This window comes from Acipenser ruthenus, chromosome 1 (genome assembly GCF_902713425.1).
Source record: "Acipenser ruthenus chromosome 1, fAciRut3.2 maternal haplotype, whole genome shotgun sequence".
NCBI lineage: Eukaryota > Metazoa > Chordata > Actinopteri > Acipenseriformes > Acipenseridae > Acipenser > Acipenser ruthenus.
Window position 1 is genome coordinate 58,541,531 of NC_081189.1, and position 27,095 is coordinate 58,568,625.

At 37.8% G+C, this 27,095-nt stretch overlaps 1 protein-coding gene across 1 annotated transcript in view; it reads right to left on the reverse strand.

Annotated features, from left to right (window-relative positions):
- The window catches only part of fryl (furry homolog, like), a 202,741-nt gene that overhangs the window by 170,379 nt on the left and 5,267 nt on the right, over positions 1-27,095 (reverse strand). The window lies entirely within an intron of this gene.

Here is a 27,095-nt window from a genome sequence, read left to right on the forward strand (position 1 = left end):
ATCAGTCAACAAATAAAAGGTGTTTTGAAAAAAACAGCTTATTGCTGGCACTACAATATACAGACTAGTTGAAAACGGGGGGCATTACAAAAATATACAATTTTCATAAAATTACAAATTAAATACAATGTTCAGGACACTTATCTCTCCCATGTGTAGTTTCATCTGCAACAACGCAGACTGGTTTATGCTGTACTTGCTGTTAAACTGCTTGCATGTGTTTCTCGTATACCCTGGACAGATAGAGTTCCCTTAGTTAGAGCAGGGCTCTTCAACTAGTTTTTTTAAATTTAAGGGGGTCAGATTGGAAAAAGGTTAGGAATAAGCGGGCCAGAGTATTTTACTCTGCACATTTTTAAGCAATAATAAATATTATATAACTTAATGTTTATATATTGAACAAGACTTACACATTTTACCATATGAATAGTACTTTAACAATAAAACACTGTGAGAATTTAAGAGTATCATCACAAACATTTTAAAATGTATGTGACATATTAATAGTATAACTCTAAAGAAGAGATCAGCGCTTCTAACTACTGTGCCCTCCGGATACGTATTTCCAAAAGCTCCTTGTTTGGTTTCAAAATGCCTTTTCATATCTTTTCATATTGTATTCCTTAACTACTAACACACTTTCATTGCACAATAAACACATTGGCTTTGCGTTTGGTACAGTTGGTAAAATAAATAAGTATTAATTGGTCCACTCACTGTTGAATCTACAATTTTCGCCATTTGCTGTTCTTACTACAGTAGCTAGAGTAGAGAGAGCCATGTTATAGCAATAGGAGTAAAAAAAAACAAAAAAATCACTCAGTATGTAGTATTATTAAGGACTTAATGATAAATTAGAAATAAAAAGTTATAAAACTAAAGGTTTCACCTCAACCACCATGTCATTTCCTTGTGTTCTACGGGTGACGGAGTAATGGATTTGCTATAACTACTAAATAAATGAATACATAAGTTTATGGGGGTTTTTTTTGGGGGGGTTTGTTTTTTTAAATCGGGGGGTTGACGATCATTTTTTTCAGGTACTTTTCCCTTTTCTGTATATACAACTCCAAAATTATTCTACAGAATAGAACTCTCGCAAAACAGCTAGTTGCTTTTTTTTAACTCGACTCACACAGCACACAGGCAGCGCCGCAACAGAGACTCCATCAGCATAACTCCCACAAAACCACCTGTTTTCTCGTTATCTAATGATCCAAATAAACATACAAAAACATTTTATACAAGCGTCATCACTGGGCTTCTTTGGGTAGTGTAGTTTTCAAAGCAATCCATTATTTTTTATAGAATAACAGCGTTTTTTTTTTTAAAGGTGCAGTTGCAAAGCAGAATTCCATTTCCAAAATGCCAATTCCTTTCCCAGTGCCTAATTCCGCGATTCCGTCCGTGACTCCACGATCGTAGAAAATCAGTAGCCCTACTATTGTACTAAATTCAGCTTCTTTTTATATAATATTGCCATATAATCCAAACACAACATGCTTTGAAACAAAAGAAGGTAAATCGGTAGATTTAATAGATTTATAAAAAAAAAAAAAAAAAAAAAAAAAAAAACGCACTGCCATAATTTTTAAAATCAAGAAAACGTGAATACAATAGGCCTACTATTGTACTTGGCCTACTTTAGCTTGTCCAAAAGCGAATGTAGAGGCCTAAAGTGTGTATCTTAGCAATGCACCAATCTACCGTACTAGCACTAAAACAAGCGCACTCTCACACACTCATGGTTGTAATGCTAACCGGCAACAGGAGACTTCAAACTGGGTCCTAATTTGATGCACCAATATGTAATCGAAGCTCAGGAAATTTAAGGGCAGATGATCAATAATCGATGCAATGATTAACTGTTGCATCCATAGTGTTGAAACATTTTATTTAGATATAAATGAATTTTTGGTCTTCAAATACAACTCACAGAATGGGTTAAACATCAAGTCAGATTCTGGTTAAATTCCTAGTTAGACAGTAAGTTGATAAAGATCTTTCTGGTCACTTTGTCCTTGCTAGGACAAGGCTAACCTCCAAGACATTTTGAAATAGGTTTTGGCCTCTCCTTTGATGTCCAGTTCTAACATGTAAGGCATTTGCCATTTAGGGTGGATCATTGGTTTTCTGTTAGAGGTACCAACATATTGTTAAACATCTTTACAAACTAGATTAAAAAAAACAGGTTCTTAGGAAATTACAGTTGATTTTATGAGGGTTATAAAAACTAGCTACTTCAAACAGAAACGGGATTGAACCAGATGCTTTGAAGCTAGGGTTAGGACAAATGGACAATTAACAAGTGATAAGAGATTTGTGTCTTTGTCTGATTGGGTTAAATAAAAATCATGATGTCACTGAAAGACTGCATTTAAACTGATAATACTAAAATGTTCTTGGTATTGCTCTGATCCATGCTTGGAAAGAGGATACCTGCAAACTGTTGTCACCATGTAACCTTTAAGATGTCTGGTTGTAACTTTGCAATGCAGAACTTTCATCTTCAATAAACTAGGCCCTACACTTATCTAGACTCGAAAAGAAGCATGTGACTTCTCTTTCCTTTCTTCTTTTATTTCTTATCTCAACACCTAGTTTCTAGAAAAGTGGACAGCTGATTATTTTTGCGTTGAAAACAAAAATAATGCCCTGTGTTTGATTGCAGAGAGACCATTGCCGTTTTAAAATAATATAATATCAAACGATATTACACAACCAAGCATGCGGAACAGTAGGACAAATATCAGGAAAAAGAATAGTGTTTTACACTTAAAGAAAACCTTGCATTCACAGCAGAAGATTATTCAGAAGGCAGAAAAAAAAGGAGGGAGCCATTGCAGCAAGTTGCAGTATGTGGCGAGTAAAATGATATGGGAAACTATTTGGTGAAGGGGAAAGAATGCCTGCTAAACAGGGTTGCCACCTTTTCCACAGACCAAACCCGGACATATTTCTCAGTCAGCCTAGGTTTATCAAAACTGCAGTATACTTAGGGCTTCTGATTTTCGGTTTTAACCAATAAAAACCGACAAAACATGCGATTTCCGAAGTGACATTATCCTGTTTTTCTTTTTTCCCCCCACAAAGAATTTTTCCATACAGTCACTGGATTTCTGAACCTGGAAAGCCTGCAAAAGTCTAAGCAGAGATCCGAACTAGTCAGTTCACGCTCCGCCCCTGCAACATTGCCTCCACCCCAGATTCAGCGTATACAACCCCTCAGTTTACAGTTTCATCTGATCCTTCCTCTGATTTGCTTTTTTTGCAGATTTTTAACGATGTCAAGCAACTCATTCATCCTCTTTCCACCACAATTTCTACAGCATCTGATTGCCTGGATGCGTTAGATAGCAGGATCACCTGCTTGGAACCAGCGGCCATTACTTCCTCATCAGTGGCAACATGATGTGCAACGCCCAAGGAAAGAACACACAATTCTGTCAGGAGCTACCAGCATCTTTACCAAAGCTTAGTGAAAGTTTCAGAAAAACAAGGTCTTTGATTGATTGAATTCACTGTGAAATAAAAGAAAAATCCTACCAGTTATAGTCTACTTTTTTGTGTGTGTTTTGTGCGACAGGGAAAAGGACAAGTAGATTTTTCTGTCATTTTGTCCCTTGGTCAAGAAGAGTTTTGTAGAAATACGTCACACCCCTGAAACTGCCTGCAATTTTTTTTGTCTCCTGCCTCTGTGGAGTAGCTCAGCATGGTTCAGCCCAATAATGAATATGCCTCAGCTCAAAAGAAAAGCCACTCCTCGCCCCAGGTCTGTAGCTCGGTCTCTACAAAGGTCAACATGCTTCTATGGGCAGCTGCTGCAGTAGAAGTTTCCACAGCTCCTCCGAAGACAATACGCAATGTACATTTTGGCTAAAGGCTATACAGTATAATGAATTAAACCATCAGGCACACCTTTTTTTTTTTTAAGCAATCAATACACAAAAAAGCAAGCAAGGAGCAGGATAGATTATGACCCCCCCCCCCCCAAATAGCTTGCTTACTTGTATATTTCTTCATCATCATAAATAAATCGGACCATGTTTTGATTCTGGTGGGGTGAAAGGCAGTGGATGTTTTAACAAATACTTTACTGTGAATGCAGAAATCCTTGTGTAATATTCAGCCCTTGTTAATAAGTATTACGTCATTCAAATTACACAGTAGTTAAAGTACTATACATGGGAAATGTGGTGAAACATCTGGTGAGTGAAATGCACCTTCTATGTGACGCATGCTAAGTCAACCCAGTCATACGATACTGGTTCAGAGAAATTGAATGCCTACAAATGCAGCTAGACAACATTAATTCTGATAGGGTATTACAATTGTGGCATCATAGACTTGAATAGATATTTCCCATTTGTTCCAAGCCATTTTGTAGTTCAGTAACCTTGAAAAATAAAAGGGTCTTTGTCGTTTATCTTCTCATTACTTGTGGTTACACCTGTATGTCTGACATTCCAGGTCTTACATTTCACTTGTGGCTACTGTATCAGGACTTGACTAAAATTAAGGCTTTGTATTGGTCAATCTTTGGAGTAATACACTACCAGGTATTGCCTGTTCAGATACTAGGCTTTCAGATACGGGTAAGCAATAGTGGGAGTACCTGCTGTGTTATTTTTAATAAAACTAGAAATGGGAGTTTTTTGTGAACATAAATAAAGCCTTCATGGGGGCATGATCTAGCTGGAAAGTCATATCAGAAAGAATATTTTAAGGGATGAAGTTTAACTTATGTGGACAACATCTGTACTAGTGCTGCGACTAATATGGAATTTGATGTTCGGCTATCCATTTAAGATTAAGAAACCAATTATATGTAACACTGTTGAAACATGTTGCAGAAGTAAGAATAGGTTGTGATGGCCTTATTACCCCAATGAATTAACTACAAAACAAAGGATGCCACACAGTACTTACTGTTAAACAAAATCTTGTGCGTAGTTCAGGTAAAATCTGTACATAAAGTAGACAACGCAGTACATAATGAAATTCAGGAGGTGAAACACATAGTTAGATCACTTGTAGTGTTAAAAACTTTTAGTTAAAAACACTAAAAGTGATTGTAACAGAGGGAGATCTGTGCTGACTATCTGGTACATGCGTGGTGCTGCAGGAAGAGGGCAGCAGTCTTGTAAGATCCGCCCGTCAGTCATGGCGATGACATGGAGAGGTGGGGAAGAGGGTGTGTTGGCTTTCCCTCTCTCTGAGTGGCTGAGAGGCGGGCCTTGGAAGATTGCTCAGCCCATAAGAACTGCGCTTGGTTGTGCATTCGGGTGGACGTGATTGGAAATGAGAAGGCCAGTGGCTGGAGCGAGCGACCAAAACAGGCAAGCACAGCTGAGGAAGCTGACAAATAATTTCATTAAAATCTACTGTTACGTACCCGATGGGACGTGTGTAGTGATAGGGGAACCTTGGCCACCCCAGTGTATAGTGCATATCAGCGTAGGACGGAGATCCCGAGCTCACCGGCTTAGCGGCAGTGGGGGCACTGCGTAAGCAGCACCTTTATTTTGTAGTTTTACTACTGCGTTTTATTTTCCCTTTTCATTTCGCCTTTTATTTTCATTATTATTTTGAGCACCTGTGAGCGTGCCAGTATTGGTATTCCTGTTGCCCTGTGTACCGTTGCCGGTACTCAGGCCACGGACAACAGCGCCCTCTGCGGGCTAAAAGAAAACCTCAAGAAAAATAAAACTGGGCACCAGTGCGGTGTTTTCAAATAAAATTTCTGTCTCCCGTGTGTGTCAGTGAATTGCCCACCACCCTTCCACAGTGATCTAACTATGTGTTTCACCTCTGAATTATCTGTCTAACGATATAAAGGTGATATTTTTCAAACAGTGGCAGGTACTGAAAAGTGATCATTCCTTGAATTCGATAACAGACAAACTGCCCCGTACTGCCTTTAAAACGTGCAAAAAACATTAAAGACAAATTGGTTCATTAATTAAGTCCAAAAGTGGACAAAGCAATTACATGGTTATCTAATCCACTGGATGGTAATTTTAAATGTGGCCATTGTGTCCACTGCTCCAATACGGTAAATACTAAAACTATTAAATCACCCACGATCGGGTAAAAAGATAAAAATTCAAGGTTTCGTTCACTGTAATACCACAGGAGTAATTTACATGTTAACTTGTCCATGTGGATTGGTTTACGTAGGTCAAAACGAAAAGAGCCTAAAAATAAGGGTCTCTGAACATAAAGCAGCAATTAGAAACCAAAATCAAGAATATGCAATAGCCGAACATTATAAAAAAAAAAGCTGGTCACGGATCATCTCCACACTCATTACGAATTGTGGGGGTGGAAAGAGCAACCCTACCAGCTCGAGGTGATTTTGGCAGGACAGACACTCCTGGGAAGATTCACTACTGTCCCAAACTTTCTCCATTTGGACAATATGGCTCTGACTGTGGTTCGGTGAAGCCCCAGAGCCTTAGAAATGGCTTTGTAACCCTTTCCAGACTGATAGGCATCAACAACTTTTTTCCGGCGGTCTTGAGGAATTTCTTTTGTTCGTGGCATGATGTGCCCCTAGAACAGCAGCAGTGTGGAGTAGTGGTTAGGGCTCTGGATTCTTGACCAGAGGGTCGTGGGTTCGATCCCAGGTGGGGGACACTGCTGCTGTACCCTTGAGCGAGGTACTTTACCTAGATTGCTCCAGTAAAAACCCAACTGTATAAATGAGTAATTGTATGCAAAAATAATGTAATTGTATGTAAAAATAATGTGATATCTTGTAACAATTGTAAGTCACCCTGGATAAGGGCATCTGCTAAGAAATAAATAAAAATAATAATAATAATAATAATAATAATAATAATAACAACAACCTGTGTGCTGACAACTTCACTCTGATGGTAAGGGCCAAAGTTAGTCAGATTTATATTGGGCAGGCCTGGTTGTTAACCAAAGTACTCAAACAGCTGACCCTAATTATCCCTTTAATTGGGTCGAGTTAACTGAGGGGGGGGCAATAACTTTTTCACACCTGAAGATTGCATGTGTGATTACCTTGCACACCAAACAAATGAAAGAAGCACCAAACTTTGGTGTTATTTTTTTCTCTCAGACTCCCTCTATATACTACTACAACCCACAAAAAAATCTGACCAAATACAATGTGAAAAATGTGCAAAAATGCAGAAAATTAGACAGGGGGCAAATACTTTTTCTCAGCATTGTATATATATATCGAAACGTTGGGCAGCTGGCTCTTTGAGCTAAAATATATATTATATATATTATATCTATATATCTATATATCTATATATCTATATATCTATATATATAAATAATAATCCCTGCCATTGGCGTGTCTTCGCAATAAAACAAAGTTGCCATAGAAACATTTTCATAAAGTAATAACATTACTTTAACTTCAATACATGTGGAAAAAGAGGGCTTTGTACAATTAAATAAACAACACTATTTACTCATCATTTTATTTATTTTATTACATTCCACACAACAAAAACTAGGATTGCAACATGAAAGAAAAACAAAACATCGATCACAATACGAGACACTTCCTTTGCAAGCTGGGCCAGAGTTGCAAAATCAGAGTAATTTTGGAGTGACGTACAGTACCTGGTCTGTATCATACAGCTGACAGAAACAGACCCAGATTGACTCACTTCCCAAATCTGAAGCAGAATCTGCAACTTTATGAAGAGATCACTATTTGGCAGCTTGTGTTGCGTGGGCATGTTAATCTAGACTTGTTGACATTTTTGGACAACCAGAGTAAATAGAAGACTAATAGCAGCTGTGTTGGTATTCTGTATTTTAATATAGAAATCCCTTTCAGCTGAGCTACTGTATTTTTCCACTTTAGAAACTGTCGCGCATATTCTGCAAGGTGGAAAATGTGTTGTGCTGCTGCACGTATTTCTCATTTATGTCAATTGTGTATCTTCTGGTAGACACCAACATGTTTTTCTGCCTTTGAACATGGGTATGCATCCCAGTACTAATTTGTACTGTATCATTGATAGGTCCAGAGGCAATGCATCACTGAAACATGTTCGCTGGACACCATCTGTAATGGAACTGAGAGAATCAACATACCTAGTACTGTGGTATTAGTTTACTATTTCTGTAAACTACTATTTTTATAGCCTTTCAAATTTCAGACTCGTGTCTGTATCCAACACCCATTTGCCCATCCAACAGTGACGTTTCAGCTGTACAGTTGCACGTCAAAAAGTAAAAGGGTCCTTTTCAATGCAAACGCATACTGTACCTTATTCTCACTGTTTGTTCCACTTCAGTCACTTTGAGGTTATTAAACTGAGGCATCAACCACGAATCACTTCAATTAGCTTTTTTTAATGATTAATCCCTTAAGTTTCTAATCAATCTCAATGAACCTATTAATTTCCCTAATGATCCCTGCAGCACGCACCAATAGATAATGAGATGTGTCTCTGAGGCAGTTTTAGTTTTATGACATTACGTGAAAACTATCGGTCACTGTACAGTACATTAGTCAGAGTGTGTTAATTCCCCATTTTTGTAACTGGTTTGTACACTACAGTACATTATGTTTCTGGGTCATTCCACACCACCTCACCTCAGATTCTTTTGATATTGGAAGTGTTATTAGGCCAACTGTGTAATGGTGGTGCTGAAAAGGGGCCATGTTGGAGAGGTCAGATCTTTTCGGTGCTCGTTTTGATCCGTCACGGACGCCCCCACATTACAGGCCCTGATAGTTGACAGTTCATATTTTGGGATTCCAGGTACATGCATAGGCAATATCAAAATAATCTGCGGTATGACCATTGGTCCATTTGATGTGGAATGACTCCTCTAGTGTAGGGCAGCAGTGTGGAGTAGTGGTTAGGGCTCTGGACTCTTGACCGGAGGGTCGTGGGTTCAATCCCCAGTGGGGGACACTGCTGTTGTACCCTTGAGCAAGGTACTTTACCTAGATTGCTCCAGTAAAAACCCAACTGTATAAATGGGTAATTGTATGTAAAATAATGTGATATCTGTATAATGTGAAATAATGTATAATGTGATATCTTGTAACAATTGTAAGTCGCCCTGGATAAGGGCGTCTGCTAAGAAATAAATAATAATAATAATAATAATAATAATAATTACGTCAGACCATGTACTGTTGGTTTTGGACTTTTCCCATGAAGTCAGCTATATTGAGGACTTGACATGCAAAGTGTACTTTTTTCATGTTTGTGATTAGTATTTTAATTTCATCATTCCACGGGCTAGTCCATTATCCATCTTTTTATTCATTCACTTAACAATTTATAATACATTAAAAAATGTATTGTACCTGACATCTTCGGATCTTTTTTAAAAACACCAGAAATATATCAACCATATCAAGTACTCCACAACAGGCATTTCCTACTACTGAGTTGTTTCTCAGATATACTGGCCTCACAGTGTACATGACAAGAGAACCATTTGTCACTCAGTGTGAAGCAGTGTCAACAGCAGGTTCCAGATCATCCTGTCTGCAGAAGCAGGGAAGAGACCCATAGATCTATGGATTAGTGGAACGACAGCAATGCCAGAGGTCAGCACACCAGGAAACGAGGAGCAAGAGGGGACCACAGGAAGAAGGTATCACAGAAGTCCAAATTATTCCTAGAAGCGTTTGGCTGGCTGACAGACTGCACACAAACCAAAAGGCAAAGCAAACAGGCAGCAGTAGAGAAAACACACCTTCTGAGGTCCACAAACTATTAGGCTAAACAGGAAACCATTTTGCGGGCATTCCCAGAAGCTTAAACTACTGTTGTGAATAAGCTCAGGTACAAACAAGACTAATCCTTTAAAAAACTATTCTTTTTTTCACAACAAACCTGAATATTTGAAAACCTGTCTGTTTCCAACCAGAACTTTACATTTAAATTGACCTCTTTGATACTGCACAACAGATACATTCAAGATTACCAAACAATGTGTAGCACAACCAAAAGGTGTTTACGGTACCACAAACCACCAAATGCATCTAACACACTGATGTCCTTTCATTTTTGGAATAGAAACTGTATTATTAATTTGTATTGTGGGGTTTGCTCCAACATTTCAAAGACTACAATTACAACCTATTGTTTTAATTGGCCTGCACACATTTTTTTGGTCTCTACACACCACAATATACAAGTCAAAAAGCCTAATTTGTTTTCTTTTAAATAGTCTGGGACTCCTACTGTATGAACTAGCCTAAATCACTGCAGAGTCAAAACTGGATAAAGCTTAGTGCATGGGCAACGACACAACTCAGTTGTATGGTTTTTAAGTAGTGGGTTGCAGAGTAAAAATGTGCTGTACACAATGGTTCCTGGTATTATTTTTATTTTCACTGATATACTGTAGCCATTGGACAGAAACTCCATAATACAGAGATGAATTCATGGTTGCCATTTTGCAACACAGAGGCCCACCAACAACTTGCGTTTATAAAACCAGCAACTAGAAAGTCGGTACCTTAAAGGGTCTCTGGGGTACAGTAGACATCTTTGACAGCTCAGTGGCTACCTTTTTATTTTGTTCTTTTCACACAAAAGCCAAGCTAGCTTAATTGTTCTTGTAGTCTCAATAAAAGGCAGAATAGATGAAGACGTGTAATGTCGAACATCTCTCAACATCAAAAAGTCACATAATCACAATACAGCAGCCATCTTAGATCACATGTCAAAATAAAGTATACTTTTTGCCCAAAGGGGATCCTACTGTACAACATGAGATATTAGTAGCAGATGAAATATGATGTAGCAGCTTGACAAGAAATACACAGAATAAGTTGTACTAATCAGTGGATCCTGTATCTTTTGTGCAAGAATGATCTTCTCCTGAACTCTTTGTGGAATGGAAGAGGACTGTGAAGAATAAATAAAGTGCAAACTGAAAACAGTACAGTAAACTGGGGTCTACAGTATTTATTTCACTGATCCTTCCTTTGAATTTTGGTTCAGGTTTGAATTATTGGCAATGAAGCCGAGGGGAAATAATGTTTTCTTTTGTATTGAAATGTGTATTTATAATTATAATTATACAGTCAGTACTACTGTAACTTGATCTGGATTTTCTGTTCATGCCTTGAAAAAAAAAGTTTTTCTAAATAGCAAAGGGTGTTTTCTTTTTTGGTCTCTGCATCAAGTAAAAACACAGCATAAACAATGATTATCCTGCATTTGTACAGCCAAGAAAAATCAGACTCCAGAAAACAGAATTCAACTTTTCAAATGCTTTACTAACATAAACCAAATGGTTTACACACAGAATTAAACAGAATTCCACAGTAACTAAAAGTGAAACATTTATAAAATAAATACATAAATAAATAAATAAATAAATAAATAAATAAATAAATAAATAAATAAAAATTGTATTAAATAAATGAGTTGTAAAAAAGAGTTTTGAAAAATACTGCCCAGGAATAATTCATCAGTTTACAGTAGCGTTATAAACACAAGTAGCTACTGCTCCGCGGTATATCAATACCTACAGTATATCATGATACCAAAATCCTACAATACCTACTAATCACGGTAAAATAAAAATATCAAAAAAGGAACGCAGTTTTTCAATACCGCTTTAAAAGCAATATGAACTAAGCTTACTAATTTGCGCTTTGCGGAAGAGACCAACTACCCTGCGCGCTCTGGGAAAATTAAACTACTGCAGCAGTAAAGCGGAATGCCGAGAAAAGAAGCTTGGTGTGGAACTATTTTGTGATGCTTCACCTGCAGAGGAAAGCACAGGACAGAAGCTTCCAAGTCACACTGCAAAAGTCCGCCATGGCAGACGGTTGCAGGTTCAGCATGAAAGCAATAAAAAGCACTTACAGTTTATTATAGTAGCTAGTGGTTATCTTTTTTTCTAATTTACTTTCTTTGCAAGATTTTTAACAACCAAAACAAGCATGATGGGCCGAATGGCCTCCTCTCACTAGCAAATGTCTTATGTTCCTATTTAAAGGTGCACAGGGACGTTGTTTAGATGGAGACATTTGGTTTGAAAATGCTCAAACAGAATAATGTTCTAATAGCACGTAAGGGGAAGGAATGGTTTTAGAAATGTAGCATTAAATATAATGCTTAACTCTGAATTTTTCACCATTGAAATGCGTATGTTAGCAGCATTTCTAGTACTATCAGAAGCTGTTCTTTGCTGTAAAAACATTTTATCCGCTGAAGTTATTTTATTAAATTATTTGGAGGTGGTGATTTTCAAAATACACTGATATAAGAATCAACCACATATAGTGATCAAAACCACTGGAACAAAATAATTCCTATACTAACCAATATAAAATACTCTGCTTGTAAGAATCAAGCAATCTGTTTATAAGAATCATTTCGGGGTAAACTGACTACATGTAAACTGAATAGAGCCAATAAAGCTGTTTTTGAATTTGATCACATCTCACGTGATTAAGCATGTACGCAGCATGGATCATGCAATCAAACAGTGACTGTGCCACTGCATTGTGTAGGTATGTTTTTTGTGTTCTCTGCAAGTGAAAATCTGTTTCAATAAGTGAATACACATTCATTAAATACATACTGAGTACAGCAGTGTTATTGTGCGATATGCATGTAGAGAGAAGGGGATTGCATCTATGCTTAGTGAAAAACTGAGATTTGCATCACAACTGAAAATAAGTAAGTCAGATGCTTAAATGCAGTGGTAGTCCTGACAGTAAAATACTGTACTGTAATGTCATTTTAATTCAAAGGCCATTCATTACACGTAACACCGAAAGGCAGTTAAACTAGGCACCCTCACGAGACGATCGCTTCTCAAGTATACTGTAGTAAAATAGGACTCTGCAGCCTTGAGTAAACATAATCGTGATCATATAACAAGCTGCTTACCCACAAGGACTTGTTTTGCTGTATTGTCTTAAGTGATTGAGCACTATTACTTGTATCCTGTATTTAATCTGCTGATGCGCAGGGGCTCTTTTGCAATCTGACATGGCCGAGGGCAGTGTAAATGATCAGGCTGGAGTCTTGATTTACAGTTTTAAACCAGTATTGGGTTTGTTTTTCTTACACTGCGGTGTGGAAACAACCGCTAATACAACAAAACAAACAAAATAAATCTAGCTCTCTGTTGGAGCACTAACTAAACAACACTTATTGTGGTCCCTGTCTGAGCCAAGCAAGAACCTCATCAAGCCATTTCTTGAAGTACCCGTGTGAATCAGCTTCCACAACAGAGTTTCATTTTTTCATTCCTTGCTCACATTTTTTGAGCACTTCTAAGATACCCCTGTATGCAAAACATCTGGCCTAGTTATAAAAAGTCTACTTCAAAGAAAGTATTTCTGTGTTATGGTATTATATATAAGAATTAAGAGATTTCTTGAAATTAGTATTTGAAGCTGTCAAACGCCAGAGTTCTCTTTTTATATGCAAGACAAAGAAAATGGTGTCTTTTACACTAAGTGTTGCGCTTTTATTTGAATTTTATAGTCAGTGGCAATGACCTTTGAATGCACTGGAACTTGGTTTCAGCTGGGTAACCTTTTTTTTTTTTTTACATATTTATTTAAAACAGCAAGAATTCCACCGTGCTGTAGCGTTATTAACTGTGTAGTAGCCTCTTGCACTTTGTACTTGCAAAAAAAGGGAATTTGGCAGCCATTTAAACATGTAATGGACACAAGATCCAAAGTGTCATGATAGTCTCAAATATCATGATGCTGTGCATGGTATCATATCGAGTCTGCCTAAATGAGGCATCACAGAACATTACAAGTAGTTTGCAGTATAAATGGGAAATGGCAGGTTTGCCCTTTAAAAAAAAAAAGAAATGATGTTAATGATACTTAGACAGCAAAACTAAAGGCAATACAGGCACAGCTAGAGGTTTGTGGCTCCCATGTTTAGGAATATTTATAAACATCTACAGTACAGTAGGTCATGCTGAATTTTGCATTATTTTGAGATATGCGCGTGCATCAGCGTTTCATTTTGTCCGTGTGATTACTTACGCTACTAATTTATTCATCGCCGTGGTTTAAATGTGAACTTTCAGTATTATAAATGAAATTTACTTCTGACATCAAAACAGTATAATAACACTAACAGATCAAGTGAATAGCCATATCCTCACATTATGAAATTGTTACTCTAATATTTTATACTAAATCATGTATTACAAATATGTTAGACAGTTAGGTAATCATATGTTTAATCTATATAGGTTTTAAATTAAATGTTATACCGAATAAAGATTGACCTACAAAATAAGTATGTTGTGTTCAAGCAATTGCGTTGTTTCAAAAAAGAAATGGGCAATTGAAAGATATTACATTGAAATATAATGACCTACAAATGTATGTTAGTATTATTTCTAATCTGAACTCGTACATCTAGTGTATGGAAAAAGGCGAAAGATTTATTCCTGTATGATCATTTTAAATGTGTCTCAAACGAAAATTGGGAAGACTCTGCTGGCCAAAAGGCACTGAAAAAAACAAAATCTGTAAATTACACACTAGATTCTGTGCTTACTTTCCAGACAAGGAACTCAAGGATGAAAAATGGATCCGCGGTCCATTTGGAGTAGTGTTGGAAAATGTGAGTCTACCTATGGAGAAAGAATCTCAGATGGTCGAGTTTTCTTGCGATCACAGTCTACTGAGAAAACACCTTGAAATGAGTCTTTCACAGTTTTGGTGCACCTCTGCAGGTGAATATCCAGCTCTTGCTTGCCATTCTATTAGATTTATTCTGCCTTTCAGTACTACATACATGTGTGAAACAGGATTATCTGCCTTAAGACAACTAAAATATACATGCAGGAACAGTGGCTGTTGAGCACAACCTTTGGAGCGTGCTGGCTACAATTACACATTGCAAACAAAATCCATCAACATACAAGATTGATTCAGACACCAGAGGTAAAGAACAGTTTGATGCGTGATCAGGGGATTTTGAAAACAATAGCTTTGGAAGATAGTTTTACTTTGTGAAAATGATGATGATGAAGACGTGCAGCTGAAACCATCCTTTGATTTTGCCTCGGAGTACATAGAAATTTGGCAATATATTAATTCTCTCTACTTTTGATATCCCTTTTTATAAAACCCATTTTCCATTTATTCATAAATCTCATTTTATATAGTTTACTTGTATATGTTTAATTACTATTCAATTAGTTATCTGGGTTATCTAAAATGTTGCTTTCTAGCAAGGTTTTATATGTGACTGTCCTGGCAAAAAGGATGTGATGTATAAATAAATCTGTCATCACATGACAAAAGTCAAGGACTTCCTGCAACAACTCACACACAAGGAGAAACAGATGAGTAACTTTTTTACCTAAAACACATTTACTTATTTTTTGTAGTCTACAAATCTATGTATGCACAACATATACTGTAAAAACCTTTGTATAAAGTCTATTTTCTAGGTATTTTTAGGGGGTCCTAAAAAGGGGGGAGCGACATACACTGGTGTGACCTATAGGCTTTTTCCTGAAATTGTTGTCTCAAAAAGGGGGTGGAGGGGGCAACTTATGTCCCCTGTAACATCTAGAATGTAAAAAAAAAAAATATTTGTTTAGAATTTTTTTACATTTTTTTATTTAGTTTAAAAGTTAGTGTTAGTTCATGGACACGGAGAACATTTTTCAAAAGATGGCTGTCATGAAATATTTTCATTTTGTCTTTGAACCACTAAATGTATATGTTTTAGGGGACAGTTTAGTGTTTCAAGGGCCAATGAATATAAATAGTACTGGGCCAAATATCCGAATATTCAAACAAATATTATTTGACATGTATTCGGATACAAAAATCAGATGTTCATATTCGCTAGAAATGAAAAATACCTTGCACTTATTTACTGCCTCACCAGAAATTGCACGACAGTTTAAAAAATGGCAAATGAAAAAGAGCTTTGTGTGATATGTGAGATTTATATATATATATATATATATATATATATATATATATATATAAAATTTAACCACAGGATCATCACAGCAGCTCTTGAGCCTCTATTAAAGTTTTAGGCAGCAAAAAGTAAACAAACCAGATTATGCATGTGCACGCATAGTGCTCTCTATGGAAAGCCATCTGGGTCAAAAAAGCATTGTGCTGCTTTAGAGCGAGTCAGAATCTCATGGGACAGAAAAAAGGCAAGCACTTCATTCTGAAATGCCTCGCTTAAACCAGTGCCCAACTTGCTGGCAATGTTGTGTAGCGATTTTTATATAGATTGTATATATTATATATTTTTTTGTTGTGACTTTCTATTATGTGGAATTTAATAAAAGAGAACCAAATCGGTGAGTTTTTAGCCCCTTCATTTTACAGCACCATTTCCACGTTTGTTTTATTTGAAGTGTTTAAAGTTTAATTTCAGTTTTCGTTTGCTTGTTCAGCTACAAAAAGGCACAAGTATGTCTATGGCCACTGTTTACTGCGAAGAACCGGCATTGGCAAGGAAATGAAAAAGGAAAAAAAAAAAAGGTAAAAAATAAAATTAAATGCTGTGTCACTTTTATATACTATTTATTTCGGGAATAAACAAAACAAAAAAATAGAAATTGTATTGCGAGTATTGCAGTAAAGCAGGGCCAGCTGTTGCAGGGCAAACTGATATTTCTGGAACTGACCATTTTAAAAACGAGGACTGTGAAAAAGCACAATGAAAAGCAGAAAGCATACAAATGCTAGGGACTGCATTATTGCAAAGTGTACGCCAACCCAGACACCGATAGCCAGAGCAATGGTTCGTGCTACTGAAGTGAATGCAGAAAAAAACTTACAGGGAATTAAAAATGAAACTCAATGCAGCTTATATGATTGCACTAGAAGAACTGCCATTCACTAAATTTCACTCTCGGATTGTGCTAATCAGGAAGAACGGTTTGGAAGTATCTAAAACATATGGCAATTATACAGCATGTGCCGATGTAATTGCAGTCATTGCTGATGAAATAAGAGGTCATTTACAGAACGGGGTTCACAGTGCAAATTACATTTCCATTGTGACTGAAGTGGAACTGATGTAGCTGGGAGAGATAATGTAATGGTGTACTGTAGGTATGTTTCTGCAGGCGTGATAGTGAATCCTCTCTGGTAGGCTTAGAACTAGTTCACTGTCAAGAACAATGAATGTTCAGATTGGCGGTGTGACAAACTTAGTGCTTTTGGAGCCAGTATCAATATGGGCGCTACATGTGCTCTCTTGCAAAGTCAGATTGGACAGAATATTATATCATTTAATTGCTTGCCCATAGGCTTGAATTAGCAATGTTAAGTACTCAAAGATCAGTTTCAATAATGGAGAAAGTATGTGACCTTCTGCAGTTGGTGTGAAAAATATACTATTTCAGTCCAAAAAGTAAGCGCAAGTTGAAAGCAATTGGTGCGGTGTTAGGCTGTACAGTTAGGACATGGCTGCCTCGCATGTATCGTGCATTGTCTGTTTTTTTGCAATCAAATGATGAGAATCTTGCTACTGGACAGGTACAATATACTGCTGTGCATCACCACATGGAGCATCTTGCTTCCACATCCAAAAACACAGACATTAAAAGGAAGAGCAAAGCATGTTGCAGGGCCCCAAATGACCTACGTCACTGGCGGCAATTGCCGAAGTGCCCAAGCTGCTTGCTGCAATGCCTCTCAAATAAAAAAATTTACAGCAAAAGTTGCCTGTAAGCCCGCCTGTCATTGCCGCCGGTGTCTCTCAGCACCAGCAAATCTGATCTACAATCCACAATCCATTCACAAACTTGCTCAGCGTCAGCTGGCCCGTTCTCTGTATAATCTTGTCCTGCGAGAAAATGACTCATTATCATAATGTATTATTGTTGCCATTCTTTTTACTGTGCACCTCCCAGCACTAAGCCACGAGAAAGACGTACTGTAGGCCTATATTTGGTTAATGAAAGGCAAACAGAGGTGGGGCGCTGAACACACAATAGGTAGACAATTGTTAGTTTTGCTCAAATGTTTACACAAAAAAACCACAAAAAAACCTGAGTAAGTAGCTATGACGTGGTTCAAGTAGCAGCTTCCTGTGTTATGAAACGAGTAGGAGAGATAACATAATAGTGAACAAAACACAATCTTGAGAAGGGCATCGATTTCTGTTTTCATTTATTTCTGTGTAATAAATTCTCACTACCTTACATAGTTCTGCTTTAACTGTGAAACTAAAGTCACTCAAATGTAAGCATCTAACATTATGGGCATTCAGCTGTTCATCATTGTGATGCAGAGCTCTCTCCATTACCTGACGAAGTTTTGTAACAGTTATTTCAATCGCCGCAGACACTGCAGCTTGAACAACTCATTTGATAACTATAGTTATTAAACTCCAGCCATGGGATAAATCTTCAACCAGTTTGCCTAAAAATCTATCTTTTTTTTTTTAAACTTTCCCTTCACGGACATCGCTTATTTGTGCTGTTGTATCACTAAGCCTCTAATCTAATCTGTGTATTAGTCAGTGGTGTATTTTTTCATTATAAAAGTTTGCTTTTAAATGAGTTTTTTTTATATCATTTTATTTTTACAATGGAAACTTGAGCTATATTTTATTTTTGTAACAATTAAGCCCCGGACACACTGCCCGATGTGATCAAGGGCGACATGATTTTTCAGTCACATCAGGCAGCGTGTTATGCTGTGCGATGCGATTTTACAGGATCGGGCGATCGATTTCAATCGGCTCGCAAAGTTTAAACATGTTTAATATTCCCTTGCATCGGGTAGTGCGTCATACCCACTCGCAAGTCTCAAAGTCAGCAACCAATGAGTTCACCGCGTTCAGTCACGAGACTAGAGATAGACACACATGTATTCTCTCTCTATTAATATACACACACACACAGTATTCCATTGGTTTGTATATGATGTATACTATGATAACTATTAGACTAAATGTTTACAGAATACAGTACTTAACTGGTGCTATAACCATGATGTATTTATTATTAATAGTGTTTTAATTAAATTATACCAAATAATGTTTTTATTTCCAATGAAGGGAAAACATCATACATGTTTTCATTCTAAGCATTTCGACCCAGTATGTTCCCTACATTGTAAATAAAAACGCGATTAGGTATCATTTAATTAAAACACTATTAATATTAAATGAATCATGGTTGTAGGAGCATTTTTTAAGTATTGTTTAAATATTTCGACAAATAGTTAAAAAGTACAATGCTTATGAGGCTGTCAGGGCTTGTTTTCAAAAGATATCGGCACGGACAATACAAACCAATGGAATACCTTGTGTGTAGGTAGGTAGGTATGTATGTATGAATGTACAGTATGTATGTATGTATGTGTGTGTGTATTAATAGAGAGAGAATATATGCATGTCTCCAGTCACATGTAGGTTTCACAATCACGCCGCCTTGTAGACAGTATTGTCATTGACTTGCCCCATTGCCACTGTACTTTAATGCATCCAGGGCGGGTCCAAAAAATCACAAATTGTGCGTCCCTTCCTGCGATTTCAATCGGGCCGTGTGTGATGCCCGTTCTCAGAGGTGTTTTTTGCAACGCGACCTCCGCCAGAGAGATGTGACGATCGCATCGGGCAGTGTGCCCCCGGCTTTAGTGTGTGAATCACTCAGAAAACATTGATTTGTGTTTGTTTGAATTAATTTCATCAACATAATAGGCTCTCTGTATTTCTTTTTTGTTGTTTTATGAATGAGTATGAAATCGCCTTTGGGTTGGATTTATGTTTTGCCTTTTTGCCCCCTAGAATTGCCTTGGTGCCGCTGAATCTTCACACCCAATGAAGGCATCATTGCCTTGCCCTTCATGACTATAACTTCATGCCCTAATGTTGTACAGGAAATGGAAAAACTTGCTTTTGTAGGGTTTTGTCATTTTTTACATGATCTCGTCTCAGAGGTGACCAACCTTTTTTTAGACCAATTTTTTTTTTAATTTAGTCGTTGCCAATTAGTTTTTATTATTTTCTCCCCAATTTGAAATGCCCAATTATTTTTTAGGCTCAGCTCACCGCTACCACCCCTGCGCTGACTCGGGAGGGGCGAAGATGAACACACGCTGTCCTCCAAAGCGTGTGCCGTCAGCCGCCCGCTTCTTTACACACTGCAAACTCACCATGCAGCCGCCTCAGAGCTACAGCGTCGGAGGACAACGCAGCTCTGGGCAGCTTACAGGCAAGCCCGCAGGCGCCCGGCCAGACTACAGGGGTCGCTGGTGCGCGGTGAGCCGAGGACACCCTGGCCGACCTAACCCTCCCTCCCCCCGGGCGACGCTCGGCCAATTGAGCGCCGCCCCCTGGAAGCTCCCGTCCACGGTCGGCTGTGGAATAGCCTGGACTCGAACTCGTGACGTCCAGGCTATAGAGCGCATCCTGCACTCCAGCAAGTGCTTTTACTGGATGCGCCACTCGGGAGCCCCTGAATAGTCTAATTCTTCCCCAAGTTGTTGCATCAACTGAGAAGTGTGTCTTGACAATTAAAAGTATGAGGGGAAAAGCCATTCAAAAATGGCAAACTAGAGACATTTTTTGCAGCAAGTGGATTCCCAACCAGAGCCAGATCCACAGCAGCAGGGTCAACCAGGCAGTAGCAGGGACAGAGCCACCAGCAATACATTTACCAGCATTACATTTCAATATATTAAACTTAAGAGCCACCTAAAGACACATATTGAAAAAACTGCTGAAATCACAGGGGGTTTGAGTACTGGTCTGGCAACATAATTAAGCTTTCCACTGAGAACAGTGTTTCAAGAAGACCCCAAATTATTCAGTGTTTTTCAATGTTCTGCCATGATGCAGTTAGAAGTCTTACTGAATTGGGATAGTGACCTTTTAGAAGGAATGGATGCAATGTTTATGCAGTTCACCCAGAATGGAGAATGCTTAAAACAATAGTCAAATGTCAGTTTATGAATAAATCCTACATTGGTTTATGGGAGGTCATGCTAACAAAAGAACCCTTTTGCTTTGCACAGATTTTAAAAAATATTCTACATTTAGTGGAAATCATGCTTGTGCTGCCAATATCAGCTGCCCAATGTGAACGTGGATTTTCTGCACAAAACAGAATTAAATCAAAGCTATGCAGCTCACTTAATGTGGCAACCGTTGAAGATCCTGTGAGAATCAGTGCAGAGGGCCCGTCCCTTGAAAAGTTTGATCCAAAGCCTTGTGTTAAGCACTGGCTTTCCTCAGGTAAAAGGCAATGAAGACCAAATCACACATCCTGTCCAAGTGATGTAGACATTTTAACTGTTGGCGACACAGACTCAGATTGTGAATAAGAAGAAAGATTTGAGGGGCTCCCGAGTGGCGCATCCAGTAAAGGCGCTCTGCGCAGGATGTGCCCTATAGCCTGGAGATCGCAGGTTCGAATCCAGGCTATGTCACAGCTGACCGTGACCGGGAGTTCCTAGGGGGCGGCGCACAATTGGCTGAGCGCTGCCCGGGTAGGGAGGGCTTAGGTCGGCAGGGGAATCCACGGCTCACCGCGCATCAGCGACCCCTGTGGCCGATAGGGCGCCTGTGGCTCTGCAGCAGAGCCGCCAGATCTGTGTTGTCCTCCGGCACTATAGTTCTGGTGGCATTGCTGTGGATCTGCAGTGCGAAAAATGACGGCTTGGCAGGAGCACGTTTCGGAGGACGCGTGTTCCAGCCTCCGTTTCCCGAGTCGGCGCGGGGGTTGTGAGCGGTGAGCCGGGGATACAGATAATAATTGGGCATGCTAAATTGGGGTGAAAATCGGGGTAAAATAATTGGCGACAACTAAATTTAAAAAAAAAAAAAGAAGAAAGATTTGAAAGTTGCATACAGTTCACAGGTTTAAGTTAAGACCAAATTCCAATTCGTTCAGAGAGCTGAGTTAAAGAACACATTCCCAAAAGACAAAACTGCAGGACATTTGAAGTTCCCTTTTAAAGAACCAAAGATGAAAAATGACAGCATGAGGAAGAACGGTTACCTAGCAGCATTTGAGGACAGGTGCAGTGTCAAACAGCAGATCACATAGTGGACAGGCAAGGTAGAGCATAGATGAAGGGAGCATAGATGAACAATGAGGCAGCAAGCAAACATTACATTTATGTGTTTTTATCATTTTAGTGTTTTTCTTTTATTTTAAGCAGCTGAATATGGAAGCAACCAACTTGCTCTTAAAGTGGCACCCAACAATTGGGATTTGGTGCCCAAAATCTGTTATACCCATTCGCCATTGGCTCCTAAGGCAAAAAGTTTGTCTGGAAACCTATAATCACAACCTCAAAATGTTTACAGCATATACCTTCTGTCGTGTAGCAACCAGAGAGAACAACCAAGCTAAACAAAGGGGAATTAAACAAATTAATACTGTGTCCCTGCCAACAACAAATATTCCCAAGTCGACATCAGTACATACTGTATGACAAACAGGTGCCACAGTTTCCTATTCATGCGAGCAGAAAAAAGGATTTGACTGTCTAAACCAGCTGCTAGGGAAAAATAATTGGCCTGGACACAGTTGGGAGAATCAGATAAAAGACTAGATTAGTGAAGGTTAGGTTGCTGTTCTGATACTCTTTTAGCTCAGCAAAAAATGTAGGCAAACCGCAGTGGGACCCACTGGACGTCCTATCCAGTGGAACTGAGGCCCTTAAGAAACAGACAGGCTTACATTTCTCCTTTCCATGCTAGTGTCATGCCAGTTACAGTATACTGCAGAGTTTGTGCCATTGCTTCATTCCCACCCCTTAAATAAAAAACGACCCAGGCAATTTCCCTCAATGTGCATAGCAGTAAGTCAGTAAACCGTCTTTTGTGGTTTACCACAGTTTAGGCACATTGTAGTATTGACACCGTGTCTTATGCTGCACCACAAATATCATTATTACTGTATACAATGGTTAATGCTATGTGTAAAATAACTTTTTATTCAACATCCCGTACAAAACAAGTGCTACTCAGCTTCCCCCCTAGCTTCAACATTCTAACCACTTCTACCTTACTGTCAATTGCCAAAGCCATTCTGCCCTTGCATTTTTCAAACATGTGGGTCATCCCCACTACACGGTCAGAAAGAGTCCTACTGTAAATAATAATGTATCCTTCGAAATGAAGCAATGATACTTCCAGCCTTAGCAAAGTGTCTAAGGAAAAATATTCCGCATGGTGGATTATTGCAGCTAAAACAATCACAAAAAAACATCAAGAAAAAAAATTGAAAAAGCACTGCAAAGAGCTGAAGAAAGGTTAAGAAAAGATACAGGTTTAGCAGCATTTAACTTGTATCAAATCAAGGCTTACCACATTGGAGCTAAATGAGATTAAATATTAAAAGTAGTCAAAATATTGAATTTGCTTGCAAATGTCAATTTAGAGACTGTAATTAAGATGATCTTTAGTGATGGTTCCCCCATACTGTAGCGTTCATAGAAACCGCATTATGCCACTGGAACGAGGGAAGGATGAACCACGTGTTTTGTTTTGGAATGCCATGGCATGAGGGCACTTTGAAAACACAGTATATAATACTGTATTGAGAGGGGGCAACTGATTCACTGATGCCAGCAAAGAAATCGCTAAAACACCGTTCCTAGCAGATGGTTGTTTTTTTTTTAATAAACCTAGTATAGTAAGCCAAGCTGGCATTCAACTATGCAAGTGCTAAACTCTGCCCGTTTAGAAAATATTTAACTCAAGTGACAGAAAGGTTTACCAGACAAGGTATGCGAGATGTAATGCAATCAAGCAGTAGAGGCAGGATTACGTTGGTCAAAAAGGCAGTAAGGAAGGAAATAATGTAGGAAATAAGTGATGCAAAACAGATACGAAACGGTGCAATATCACAAAACACAACTGTGGTGAGTAGGGTTTAAAAGTAACATCAGAATAAAAAGGGAAGGAAACCCTGCAACTCAGATATAAAAAAAAAAATGTATTAGTTAAACACACATTAAAAAAGTGTTTCGGCTTAACGTCAGTCCATGGTGGATGGCACAGATTGAAAAGGAATGACAATGACAAAGGCGAATGGAACCTGCCTCCGAGATATGCACCTTTACTTTAAAAGCAGCAACCTGTGCAGCATAAAGATAAGATTGTTGGAAAAAACATCAAAACACACTGTGATCAGCCCCCTTAACAACAGGAGATGTCCCGACTGAGGTGGACTTGTTTAGACATGCCTGCAGAAAAACAGGTTTGAACATAAGTCTTCTTTGCAGAAAAAAATAGATCAGCTATGATTTTAGGATTTCCTAATAATAATTTATATTTTTAATTGTTTATTTAATTTCATACGTACTGATCTTAAAAGCATAAATGGGCCATTCAATAGTAACTGACGTAACACTCAGAGCAAAATTAAATACATTGATTCACTAACTTTTGCCTAAAACTATTATGCCGACAGCACATGAAAAATAGATTATAAAAGGAAAAACCTGCAGTCCCTATTTTAGTCATGTTAAATGTCCCGTAACACACTGTTTTAGTTATGCGTAACAGACTTGCTGTGAAATGTGAGACAAACGGACAAAAATGTTGTGATATAGTTTCAAAAATGGCAAATGAAAAAGAGCTCCGCGTGATATGCAAGACAAATATATAAAAATGTAAATAAAACCACAGGATCAACACAGCAGCTCTAGAGTCTTGATTTAAAAGTTTTAGTTAGCAAAAAGTAAACAACCCAGATTATGCACGTGCATGCATGATGTGTGATCTCTATGGAATGCCATCTGGGTCAAAAACACATTGTGCTGCTTTAGAGTGAGTCAGAATCTCATGGGGCAAGAAAAAATAAAAATAAACAGTGCTCAGCTTGCTGTGTTCGTCCCAGCACTACTAGCTTCTGGGAGTTTTTATTGTGCATAACTGTTTTTTTTTTGTTTTGTTTTTTTAAATACAAAGAGAACAGAATAATAAGGTGAATTTGAACAGCCTAAACAAAATAATTGAGAAAATAGAGTTACCTTTATTCAGTTGTCATACAGATGTGCTGTGCTTCTTGCTTTGAACAGTTTTTGACAAACCACAGGAAAAAAAAAATTCTACAGTTTTATAATGAAATATAAGAGAGTACACGTAAACCCCCAAGAATAATCTTCAATTGTGTGCCTTCCGTTCAGTTTTAAAGTCCTGTCACTCTTCCGGGTGTTTGCTGTTGTCCGTGCATAGATCTACAATAAACAGGCTTCCTGCTCTGGATTTGACACATCACTTTCAGGCCCATATATTTAATTCGCTGTCTATATAAATGTGAAACAGACAAAGTTACACTCTGGCCTCTCAGACCAAGCAAGTAGCCAGATAAAAATACACACTCTATATTATATTATTTCACACACATCACATTACAATTATTCAGGCCAACCACCTGGTGGAAATAAAGCTATTTAAATGAACTCGAGGCACATTATCAGAAGCAATTTCAGATGACATAAAAATGCACACTGCCTCCTGCATTAACTGAAGGGCACTTGTAGACACTCATCTGCTGTACACAGACGATTATAATGGTAAAATTTACTAAAGTAAAACCTAATAACAATATTGTAAAATCTAAAAACTTCCCGCGTGTCTATGGTATTAAATGTATTAGCTGATTTGACTGATGGTATTTTTTTTAAAAGAGCTTACTGCTTGTTGTTTAGGTGGTATGATCATCTTATTCGGTGTTTGGGTTTATATAGCAAGGGGTTCAGAAAAATACAGCATTACACATCCCCACGTGTTGCTACAACTGTTTAAATAATGTACCTGTAATTTTTATTTTCATTGTTAACATCCTAACAACTTTTTACACTTAACTTTAAAGTCTGTTTCAAAGCTCTTTCCAAAATGGCCGCTCTGGTACACTGATAGTGTAAGGATTATTGTCCACATTTTCAAACAGGTAACACAACAGTAACGATCCATGATGTGGTACTGAACAAAAAAGCCAGAGCACTTGTTATGATTTCAAACCCCAGTGCACTAGAGTGGCCATTCTGAAAAGAGCTTTGGAGCTGATTTTAAAGTTATGTGTAAAAAGTTGTCTGGATGTTAAAATTACAGGTAAGTTATTTAAACAGTTGTAGCAACACAAGGGGACGAGGGATGGGTCGGTATACTGGTTTTTCGGTTTAGTGCGGTTTAGGTACATTACAGTATTGACACCATTCCTTTTATTCTACACTGCAATTATCGTAATTACTTTATTCAATGGTTAACACGTTTTTCAATTGCAAACATGCTTCTTGTAAATCAAGCAATGACACTTGCAGCCTTAGCAAAGTGTATTTTGAAGATCTTTTTGTGAACTGACACTGTATTTTGACATTGGTTTTGAAGGAAACCGTCAACGACACAAAATACACGTTTCAATCATGTTGTTTCCATGCAAGTTTTTTTTTTTTTTAACTCAAGACATTTACACGAAAAAAATGTCTCGTGTAAAATGCTTTTTTGGGTTTCCGTTCGCTCAGTTTATTTTACTCGAGTAAACCGGGCTTTTCACCCGGCGTCATGCAAATTAATGGGAAAGGTGGGGGTTGATATGTAAATTAGCTATGCGTAAAGTACTTGTGTTGTTTTTGAAGATTACTAGTGAAATTTTGTGAAAATGTGATTTCCATGCGCAAATCAAAATACCTTGTGTCTGGTTGGTTAATAATGTATTTTACTGCTCTTGCCCAAATTGTTTTCCCATGTCATTAGTGGGGTGTCACTGTTTCAACTAATTTATCTTACGACTCATTAATTAAAAATAAATTCTGAGGTATAAAATGAAACTGACCAACAGGTATTGCAGATCACCATGGCTGAAAACCGGCAGAGATAGATATATATATATATATATATATATATATATATATATATATATATATATATATATATATAGATATATAGATATATAGATATATAGATATATATAGATACATATATACATACAGTACTGTGCAAAAGTTTTAGGCAGGTATGAAAAAATGCTGTAAAGTAAGAATGCTTTCAAAAATAGACATGTTAATAGATTATATTTATCAATTAACTAAATGCAAAGTGAGTGAACAGAAGAAAAATCTAAATCAAATCCATATTTGGTGTGACCACCCTTTGCCCTCAAAACAGCATCAA